Below are 12,085 nucleotides of genomic sequence, written 5' to 3'. Positions count from 1 at the left end.
GTGAGATATTTGGCCCGGTCACTATCAATGGACCACCCTGTATATCCGTCCACAACTGCGAAAGTGCTGCGTGTGCAGGATCTTATGCACGAACGATTACCTCCCATAATTACTCCACGGGATTCGTTTTGGGCAATCTCAGTGGCCAAATCAATCGTTCGAACTGTCCAGAATGTTCTTGAAACCGATCGCTAATAATTGTGGCCCAATGACATTGAGCATCGCTGTTTGTGAACATGAAGTCATTGAATCGCTGCAAATAGTCAGAGACCAGTTCAGCTGGACCAGGAGACGCAGTCCATTCCACGTAAAAATAGCGCACATCATTATGGATCCACCACCAGCCTGCACAGTGCCTTGTGGATAACTTGGGTCCATGGCTTCGTGGGATCTGCGCCACACTCGAACGCTATGTTCAGCTCTTACCAGATGAAATCGGAATTCATCTGACCAGGCCACGGTTTTCCAGTCGTCTAGAGTCCAAACGATACGGTCACGAACCCAGGAGAGGGGCTGCAAACGATGCCGTGCCGTTAGCAGAGGCACTCGCGTCGGTCGTCTGCTACCATAGCCCGTTATCACTAAATTTCGCTGCACTTCTTAATGGGCACGGTAGTCCTACGTCCCACATTGACTTCTGCGGTTATTTCACGCCGAGTTGCTTGTCTGTTACCACTGACAAATCTACGCAAGCACGGCTCCTCTCGTTCGTTAAGTGAAATCCGTCAACCCATGCGTTGTCCGTGGTGAAAGATAACACCTGAAATTTTGTATTTTCGGCACACTCTTGACACTGTGGATCTCGGAATGTCCCATGTGTTTAGCTCTAACTACCATTCTGCGTTCAAAGTCTGTTAATTCATATGAATCACCTGAGTAGACATGACACTTCTATCCATGCATTGCCCTTTCAAACATTGGGTACCGCCATCTATATATGTGCATATACTATCCGATGACTTTTGTCACCTCAGTGTATGATAACATTTTGCCTGAATCAAATTAGGTTTAAGATAAAATACACTTAAAAATAGCTATAGCTTTAACATTGGGCCACAGTTAACCTTTAGTTTAAAAGTTATAAATATTAGCTGTCAAATAGGTGTCTGCGACGTATACAGCAGACAATAAAGATAACTGAAATCAGCTTCTCAAAACACGAAAAATGCCACAGAAACAAGGGTAGCGAAAAACAGAGCCCAGAAAACATGAGATGTTGCCCCATCTTGCATGAAAACAGTGGTTGCTACAAAATTGCGCTCTTCCAAAACCGGAATCACATGCTGGACAAGGAAGTTTGGATAACGTGCAGACCTCACGGTAGACCTGACAGGCCCTCTGGGTGTATTCTTTCCAAAGAAGAACGGGCCCGTAATAAAGAAGCGTGTGAATCTACACTACACAGTCACACGACGAGTGGAATAGCTCTTCGTTGTACAATATACGATTGAACGGAACTCCAAATTCGGCAATTCTGTCTATGCACTGCACCCTGTAGTGGAAAATGTGCCTCGTTACTACATAGAATATTGGTCAGTCCCAAGTCTTCAACTTCTGTCCGTGTCAGGAAATCGAAGAGAAAATCCAGAACATAGATTATAAGGGTTTGGTTGCGGCACCGCTTGTATATTGTAGACTACAGGTACCAGTAAGAAAGACTGAAAACTTTCCGTATTACTGACCGTGGGATGGTCAATTCTCGCGACGCTGCTCAAGCACTAGCGCTAGCCGGGGCAAATGGCGGACGGTCAGTTAGAGCAACAGCAAGCTCGTCAATAATTCCCACCGGGATAGGAAAACTTCGTCTTCCAGGTGCCACACCACGTTCACCCGTGTTTCAGAATTTCATCATCTTCTATAAACCATTTAATAACATCGCGTCTCACGGCAGACCTCTCGGTCGGTGATGCTCTCTCAGTGCAGCACTGTAACTGCTGCCGCTCATACAAAAAAAAAAAGTTTCACTAACAGCGCACGTTCTCTCTTCTCGATAGCTGTTCTCCCCGCTCACCCTCTTATGGCTTATCAAATGACAGCGTGAATGTCATCCTGTTATACAAACAGTGTACGGCACCACATTTGCACCTGGTGGCTACAATTAAAACTAATTATTTACCCACCGTAAATCGGTTTCGCATAAAAGCATTAGCTTATCTATCAAGTTTCACTGCCGCGTAATAATTCCAGCCCACACTGGACACCCTAGAGTAGTTGTACTTTAATTATAACCACCTGGTTGCTGCAGTATGTACAGGGTGATTATAATAAAAGTTAAACTTTCAAACCGCTGTAGAAATAACACCACTGGTCAGAATTACGTCAAATTGCAACGGAATGTTATTGGAGAAGAGGGAAAACATATGGCAGAAGAAAAATAAATAGTTACAAAATGTAGCAATAAAAGGCGCTGTACGCATTATAATTTAATATTGGTCGACTACAAATGACAAACGAATCCTACAACAATGCCTAAGGTGTACGTTTGACGTTAACCAAACTGTACTACTCAATGTGCATGGGTGTACAGGTGTGATACTGTTACTTACGTAAGCCCATCCACCACGGCAAGGTCATATCCACGGATGGGAGAAATCGGTTTTCAATTCTCCTGAGGACAAAAACAGCATAAAAAGCATTCATTCACCTCAGCTTTTAATTGTCCTGAGGCCAAAACAGCATAAAAAGCATTCATTCACCTCAGCTTTTAATTGTCCTGAGGCCAAAACAGCATGAAAAGCCTCAATCACATTGGTTTTTAATTGTCCTGAGGCCAAAAACCGCATAAAAAGCATCAATCCAATCAAATCGGATTATTAATTTCCGTGTGACAGGTGCAGAACATGTTCAGTATGCTGTCCACCGCTATTTGCAACAAGTTGAAATCGAGAAACACCGTGTTGCACAACGGATCGAAGTGTTTCCGAGGTCACGTACAGAATGTGTTGCGCAATGCGTGCCTTCAATGCAGCGAAGTTTGCAATCGGAACACTGAACATAACATCTTTCAGACAGCCTAACAGCCACAAGAGACACTTATTAAGATCAGGTGATCGGGACGGTCAGGCTGTAGGGAAATGGCGGCTCATAATTCTAGCATTTCCGAAATAGCGCTTCAGCAGCTGTTTAACTGGATTTGCAGTGTGCGTAGGTGCGCCATTTTGCATAAAAATGATCCCGTCCACACATCCTCGCTGTTGGAGAGTTGGAATGACGTGGTTGCGCAAAAGACACTCATAGAGCACCTGTCTCTTCGAAAAAATATGGCCCTATGATAAATGATTCTGTAAATCCTCCCAACACAATGACCGTTTCAAGATGAAGTGGTACTGGTTGATTTGCGTGTGGATTTTCCGTTACCCAGATTCGACAATTCTGTGTTTTGACATATTCTGTCAGATGGAAGTGGACTTCGTCTGTCCACAAAATCTTCCACGGCCAATCACTGTCCACTTCCATGCGAGTGAGGAGTTCTAAAGCAAAGGTCTCTCCTGCTGGCAGGTCAACATGGAGCAGCTCGTGCACATGGACAATTTTCAATGAATAGCAAAGAAGGATGTTTCGTAAGATTTTACGCACTGTGCTCGCTGGTATGTCCAATGTTCGAGCAATTCTCCGTACACTACACGTTCGCACACTATCACTCGTCTCCTCCTGTACTGCTGTGGCCACTGCTTCCACTGACGTCGAATCAATTCGTTTCCTCCCTCTACCAGGTTGAATACAAAAAGAACCCGTCTTTTAGAATTTCCGAATCATTTTCTCCAGACCCACGGCAGTCATCGGACCAACGCCTTTTTCAAACCTTTCAGTGTTCGGAACTTCTGCGGAGCGACGTGCGCACAGTCATCATTCTTGTATTACAGCTTTACAAGCAGAGCGCGATCCTTCATTGAGACAGTCATGGCGAACGTCGCATACGCGAAAGGAGGAAAAGCCGTGTGCAAATGGCTCTGAGCACTATGGGACGTAACTGCTGTGGTCATCAGTCCCCTAGAACTTAGAACTACTTAAACCTAACTAACCCAAGGACATCACACACATCCATGCCCGAGGCAGGATTCGAACCTGCGACCGTAGCGGTCACGCGGTTCCAGATTGTAGCGCCTAGAACTTCAATGCGTCGTGCGCATTCTGACCCATACAGTGCTATCTATTGATCAATCTTCATACTATTTTTTTTTCTTCTGCCATACGTTTCCCCCCTTCTCCGATAATATTCCGTTGCATTTTGACGTCATTCTGGTCAGCATGTAGATACGTAGTGGGACACGTATATTCACAATTAAACATTTTGCACGGGCCGGCCGCTGTGACCGAGCAGTTCCAGGCGCTTCAGTCCGGAACCGCGCTGCTGCTATGGTCGCAGGTTCGAATCCTACCTCGGGCATGGATATGTGTGATGTCCTTAGGTTAGTTAGGTTTAAGCAGTTCTAAGACTAGGGGACTGATGTTAAGTCCCATAGTACTGAGAGCCTGTTTTTTTTCCCACTGACCTCACAGGATGTTATTATGTTTAAAAGGCTGCAGCTGTCCTGCTGTGCTATACTTGCTCTGAGTGGCCAGAGGGTGAGACGGTGACACGGCAGCCTAGCACAGCAAAAGCGCAGCCAGTGACTCCGCCGGTGCTGCACAGATAATGTTTTGGATGTATGCGAGCCATTGCCTGCTCAGCTTCTGCATTCTTCGCAGTCACCAAGATTACTCTGAAAGCGGAAACTATTGAAATTAATTCATACTGAGGTAACAAACGCATGCGACAGAGATGTGCACATACACACATGGTCGTAGTATCGCGTACACAAGGTATTAAAAGGGCAGGGTATCGACAGAGCTGTCATTTGTACTCAGTTTTCCATGTGAAACGGTTTCCACGTGATTATGGCAGCACGCCGGGAATTAACAGATTTTGAACGCGGAATGGTAGATACAGCTAGATGCATGGGACATTCCATTTCGGAAATCGTTAGGGAATTTAATATTTCGAGATCAACAGTGTCAGGAGTCTGCCGAGAATATCAGATTTCAGTCATTACCTCTCACCACGGACAACGTCGTGACCGTCTGCCCTCACTTAACTACAGAGAGCAATGGCGTTTGCGTAGAGTTGTCAGTGCTAACAGACAAGCAACACTATGTGACATAATCGCAGAAATCAATGTGGAACGTTCGACGAACGTATCCGTTAGGTCAGTGGGGCGAAATCTGGAGTTAATGAGCTGTGGTAGCAGGTGACCGACGTGAGTGCCTTTCCTAACAGCACGACATCGCCTGCAGCGCCTCACCTGGCCTCGTGACCAAATCGGCTGGACCCTAGACAACTGGACAACTGTGGCCTAGTCAGCCGAGACCCCGTTTCAGTTGGTAGGAGCTGATGGTAGGGTTACAGTGTGGCCTAGACCTCACGATACCATGGACCCAAGTTGTCAACAAGGCACTGTGCAAGCTGGTGGTGGTTCAAGATCAATGTCGGGTGTGTTTACATGGAATGAACTGTGTCCTCTAGTCTAACTGACCTGATCATTAACTGGAAATGGTTCTGTTCGGCTACCTGGAGACCATTTAATGCTCTTCTTGGACTTCATGTTTCCAAACAACGATGGAATTTTTATGAATTGCAATGCGCCATGTCTCGAGTCACAGCAGTTCGCGATTTGTTTGAAGAACGTTCTCGACTATTTGAGCGAAGGATTTGGCCACCCACATCGGCTGACATTAATCCCATGGAACATTTATGGGACATAATCGAGAGGTCAGTTCGTGCACAAAATCTTGCACCGGCAACACTTCTATAACTATGGACGTCCATAGAGACATCACGGCTGAGGGCAAAAGGGATCCCATACGATGATAGGAGGTATCTCATGACTTTTTTCACCTCAGTGTAGGTTTCCAATTAAATATTTGTAATGCTAGACCAGCTGAAGAAAGAACAGAGACAAATCAGGATCCTTCATAAGATGAGTGAAGTTATGGGAACATTTCAGGAGAGTAAAGTGGCATTGAATATTTCAAACTCTGGATAGTTTGGAGAGGAAGCATAGAGAGATGACTAATTTACTTTAAAAGGGTGTTAAAAAATTGTCGTATATTCTGAGAAGTGGTAGCGCGGGCTGAAATAAGAAGAAAACGTCCAGTAAACTTGGGCTCTGAAACGCGTATCTTAAGAACTATGAGCACTTCATCTTCGATACTGTGAAAAAAATCTATTTTTCTGCAAACTCTTTGTTTCCATATTTTGAATGGTGGTAATATGGACCACAACAAGGAAGAAATGTCCAGTAAACGAGCCCTTAAGAACATACCTTAATAGCTGTGAAACGCAACTCTTTTGTGAACAAGTACTCATTATTTGTTAAGAGCCTATGTTTACTAGACTTTTTTCCTTGTTTTTGTCCAAACTACCACCTCTCAAAAAAATGAAAAGCAAAGAGTTCGCAACAGATGTGAGAGTGAAGATATTACTTATAATCCGTCATGATTGCAAAATATTTGCCGGCCGCGGTGGCCGTGCGGTTCTAGGCGCTTCAGTCCGGAACCGCGTGACTGCTACGGTCGCAGGTTCGAATCCTGCCTCGGGCATGGATGTGTGTGATGTGATTAGGTTAGTTAGGTTTAAGTAGTTCTAAGTTCTAGAGGACTGATGACCTAAGATGTTAAGTCCCTTAGTGCTCAGAGCCATTTTTTTGCAAAATATTTATTCACATGACCGGTTTAGGTTCCTCTAGAACTACCTTCATATCTGGAATGAAAATGATACTAATTTACTATTTAACAAATGCAAGCCAATTCCGTCTTATCTGATCAACATCAAATGTACCAGAACGTACCTGCATTTTCGGTTACAGGTGTAACCCGTCCACACTCAGGAACCTTCACATGCTGCGTCACATTAAATTGGTTGGCAGAATGCACGTCATTTATATTAATTATAAAACTCTTGCCGATTGCTGGCGTCTGGTACATTTGTTACATTACATATGCACATACTGTATTAAGCATGTTTTTCTAATTTGCTTGTATCTCTAAAAATACTTAGTTAAGATCTATAGTTGCCAAGGTTAAATTCTGTACTTGTCAAAATTAAAATACATAATAAAATTATCGTTTTTGTACGATCGTAAACAAAGGGCGATTTCTGTATCCATGGCGCTGGTGTAGACTTGTTTTCCTCCATGGTCTGCATCCGTGGTTCCCGGTATTTTGGTGTTGTGCAGCGAGCCGTCCGGTCGTGTGATGTCCATCGCCGTGGGTAAGAGGGCCGTGCAGGAGGGCCCCGTCAAAGACGCTAGGCGTTGTATGCAGCTTCCAGCTGTTTCCCCGCGCAACATCTCTCATCCTTCGGCTTGAACTTCTATACGCAACAGTGATCATTTCAGTTAAGTCGTCGTAAATACTAAAATAGGCATTATTATTAAACTCGCTTTGCTCGTTGAGGATTAAATCTGGGTCTTTCTATTTGTGGGTGTATATTTCAAGTTCTTCTAAAATGTTAAGAAACCGTCCCTTATGAGCTCTATGTTGGATTTCTTCTAAGTTTTGTTCAATGTTCGTGACTGAGTGCTTTAAAGCAGCCATATGCGCCCCAAACGCTGTTTTGTTTTCAGAGTAGGTGTGCTCCCTGAATCTAGTTTCAAAGTTCCTACCAGTCTACCATATGTATTGTCTACAGCAGTCATCACAGTTGATCTTATATAGACCTGAATCCTGAGTTTTATTCCTACTATCACATATTTTGTGCCGGTGCTTCAGTTTTCAGGATTCAGGTGTATATAAGGTGTATATAAGATCAATTGTGGTTCAAATGGTTCAAATGGCTCTGAGCACTATGGGACTCAACATCTTAGGTCATAAGTCCCCTAGAACTTAGAACTACGTAAACCTAACTAACCTAAGGACATCACACACACCCATGCCCGAGGCAGGATTCGAACCTGCGACCGTAGCAGTCCCGATCAATTGTGATTACTGCTGTAAGCAACACATAGGACAGAGTGGTAGGAACTTTGAAACTAGATTGTGGGAGCACACCTACTCTCAAAACAAAACAGCGTTTGGGGCGCTTGTGGCTGCTTTAAAGCACTCAGTCGCGAACATTGAACAAAACTTAGAAATCCAACACAGAGCTCATAAGGGGCGGTTTCTTAACATTTTAGAAGAACTTGAAATATACATCCACAAAAAGAAAGACCCTTTGTTTACGATCGTACAAAAACGATAATTTTATTATGTATTTTAATTTTGACAAGTACAGATTTAAATCTTGGCAACTATAGATCTTAACTAACTATTTTTAGAGATAAAAGCAAATTAGAAAAACCTGCTTAATACAGTATGTGCATATGTAATGTAACAAATGTACCAGACGCCACTGTCGGCAAGAGTTTTATAGTTAATATAAATGACATGCATTCTGCCAACCGATTTAATGTGACGCAGCATGTGAAGGTTGCTGAGTGTGGACGGGTTTCTCCTGTAACCGAAAATGCAGGTACGTTCTGGTACATTTGATGCTGACCAGATAAGACGAAATAGTCTTGCATTTGTGAAATAGTAAATTAGTATTATTGTCATTTCAGACCTGAAGGTGGTTCTAGAGGAATAAATATTTTGCAATCAAGACGGATTATAAGTAACATTGCATAAAAAAAGTGATTGCGTTATCCCTGCAGACATTATGTCTGTTTTTGAAAAGAGTGAAGATAGTTTTTAACATACGCGTTTTAGAGCCAATTTTTGTTGGACATTTTTTCTTGTTTTTGACCATACTGTCAGCTCTCAAAATATTTGATACATGTTTTATCGTCCTCTACACACCACGAAAAAGAAAGTAATACCATTCGAAAACACTGAGCTTCAAGCTGCGAGTCAAGTACTCTACTGGTTTATCATAGAAGTAATAACGGCAGCGAAAGGAAATGTTGAAGTAACTGTACTTAGTATTTGCTTTACGTGAACAAGGCAATTCGTGGAAATAAAAAATCAGAATTGGTGGGTTTTGGGACAAGTAACTATAAGATTCGACATGCACGCTGCCCATTGATAGATCTGCTTTATGCAGCCGTCCACGGTCGTGTTATGCTCAGAGGTTTTCCAGATGCGTGGCCTGCAAGACCACCTCATCTGAATCCACGTGACTTTTGGCTTTGGGGATATCTAAAAGGACCACGGACACGTTCGGTCTCTACCTGATCTTAAGGCCGGTACACAGGAACACGGCCTCAGATTCTACTGGAACTGCTGTGGGGCAACTGTTGATCACGTCATTTTGCGGATGCAGGCTCTAGTCGACGTCTCCGGTGCTCTTATTGAACAAACTGTGAAATAAAAGCAACATTATGTCTTTCTCACTTGTTTGACCTTTTCTTACCACGTCCCATTCCCAATGCAGTACCTATGAAAATATTTTTATACGTCTTGTTTGCATTCAGAGCGTCATATTTACACCTGTTGGCCAAAATTGGAACTAATTTTGTCCCAATGTAAATTGGTTCCACATTAACGCATTGGAATATCTACCACGTTTCGCTGCCATACGATAATTGCAGCCCAAACTGGACCTCTGTTTGTAACAGCACTTTTGCCCGCATCTCGTGGTCGTGCGGTAGCGTTCTCGCTTCCCACGCCCGGGTTCCCGGGTTCGATTCCCGGCGGGGTCAGGGATTTTCTCTGCCTCGTGATGGCTGGGTGTTGTGTGCTGTCCTTAGGTTAGTTAGGTTTAAGTAGTTCTAAGTTCTAGGGGACTGATGACCATAGATGTTAAGTCCCGTAGTGCTCAGAGCCATGTGAACCATTTTTTGTAACAGCACTTTAACTATAACAACCCGGTACAATAAAATGCCCACAAATGTTTTGTATCATATGTTTACTTTTGAACATTTTTGGGTTTAGGTTTCTGTAAATGATTTCCAAAATATGAGAGGGGACGGTTCAATATCGCTCAGACCCATAATATGTCCACCGATGCTGAGTGACCTTTTCATGCGCCGCAGTCACCCATTCCACAGTAATTGACAGATGTTCTGGACCAGCTCATGGCACCTGCTGGTGTGAAAACGCTCGTTAGGTGGCACTACACTCTGGTTACAACAACTTCATGGTCGACGTTTCAGCGAGTAGTAACAGCGGCCTGGGACCAGCCACCCGCAGTTCTTCCTCGAGTGCCACGTGTTCACCATGCTTCCTGTTTTGCAGCTGTGTGCACGGAACCGGAATGTTAACTGTAGGTATTAACAATAAGTTGGAGGCCTATATTCTTGAACTGCACAGGCTACAAATTACCCTCGATATCTATGAGTTGAGTCCGACATCCACCCACGTTACCGGCCCAAAACTCGGTTATCCACCTCCCTATTGAAACTCTCAGGCAGAGTCCCTAAAACTTTCATTTGTACCTGGGACCCTCCTCACTCTCACGCGATGATCATTAGGCATCATACAAACTCGACGTCAGTGATCAAGTTTCCGCACCACAGAGTTGGGAATCTTATTCTGTTATTCATAACAGTTGCTTACAAGCTAAATTATCCCTGCATAGCAAGCTCAGTTTCGCCTTCATCATATAGGTGGTAAGTAACGTTTTATGTGGCCAAACGTATATTGAGAAAAAATTACGATCAAAAAACAGAAACTACGTAAGCCACGAAGGTGATGCAAAAATTCTTCAGTATAATTTCCTGGAGTAAGGATCTGAACGTAGTGTCGGGCGCGTTTTTCCGACGGTAGAGCTGGTGGTGGTATTTTTTTTATGTTTTCGCACATGTTGATAGCCTCATTGGTGGGAAGATTTACCCTGGAGCTCGTGTGTTACTTCAGCGGCATCAGCACGTAAATCAGTGAGGGTCACGCCTACCCCGGCAGGCATCTCATGTGGAGGAGCATCAACTAGGCGTGGTCTGGCGATGAACCGCGTGACTGGAAGTGGAGTTGTATGGGGATCGAATCCTGGTTGGCCAAGAGAAATTTTTAGCCTGTCTTTAATCTACCCTTCACTTCTCACCGATGTGGCAAGTCGCCAGGTAAGACACGATGTTCGAAATACACGTTACGCTGAACGTCTGTTTTGACCTGTTGGATAAACGGGATGGTTATGGGACACGCAAGTCGTCGCAGAGGTGTCCAGCTGGAAGACTGGACACGAAAGTCGCCGAACTGGCGTCCAGCTGGAAGACGTGCACCAGCCTACATGCTGTTATTATTATAAAGACGTTGGGGCTCGCCATCTTCACCTCCCCTTCATCGGCAGCGGAAGCGACCAATACGGACTGCGACTCTATATTCATTTGACCTTTCATCGCTACGCCAAGCAGAGCCCGATGCATCAAAAAAAGTTCAAATGGTTCAAATGGCTCTGAGCACTATGGGACTTAACTTCTAAGGTCATCAGTCTCCTAGAACTTAGAACTACTTAAACCTAACTAACCTAAGGACATCACACACATCCATGCCCGAGGCAGGATTCGAACCTGCGACCGTAGCGGTCGCGCGGTTCCAGACTGTAGCGCCTTTAACCGCTTGGCCACCCCCGCCGGCCCGATGTCATCAAATAGTGTCTAGTTTCCCCTGGTACATTTGCAGACCGAGCCCTAGGAAAGACGTCTCAGGCCAGTCCCCTTGATATAAATTCACTAGGAAATTTGTTTTTTGATCGGCAGAAGCAACTGATCCGCCATCCCTATCGTCTGTGTTCTTCATTCTTCTTCCTTGCCTGTAGATGAGAGCGTGTCTAATAAGCTTCTACTTGTTGTGTGGTGGTTCTCACATCATATTTAATATTTACCCTCTTGAATTTATTCTGTTCCCAAGACAGTTTCTTAATGTGACTCTATGTTTTCTGGTGATGAATTACGAACCCGTCCATACGGGTGGATATCTTTAACGCCATGACATTTTCATTTACCTAGTAGAATTTTACGAGCTCCACACTCGATGGCTTGGAAAGGCTGCAGAAATGCCAATAGGATGATTCTCCTTGTTTAATTCATCTAGAACCAATTTTCTGAGATCAGTGATTCCTCAGTAAAAAAAAAAAAAAGACTCCGTCCGAGCAGGGCTTGGAAGGTCCAACGGTACCGACCGGCCGCCGTGT

Source organism: Schistocerca cancellata, chromosome 1 (assembly GCF_023864275.1).
Source record: "Schistocerca cancellata isolate TAMUIC-IGC-003103 chromosome 1, iqSchCanc2.1, whole genome shotgun sequence".
In the NCBI taxonomy this organism is placed as follows: Eukaryota; Metazoa; Arthropoda; class Insecta; order Orthoptera; family Acrididae; genus Schistocerca; species Schistocerca cancellata.
This window is presented reverse-complemented; position numbering follows the sequence as displayed.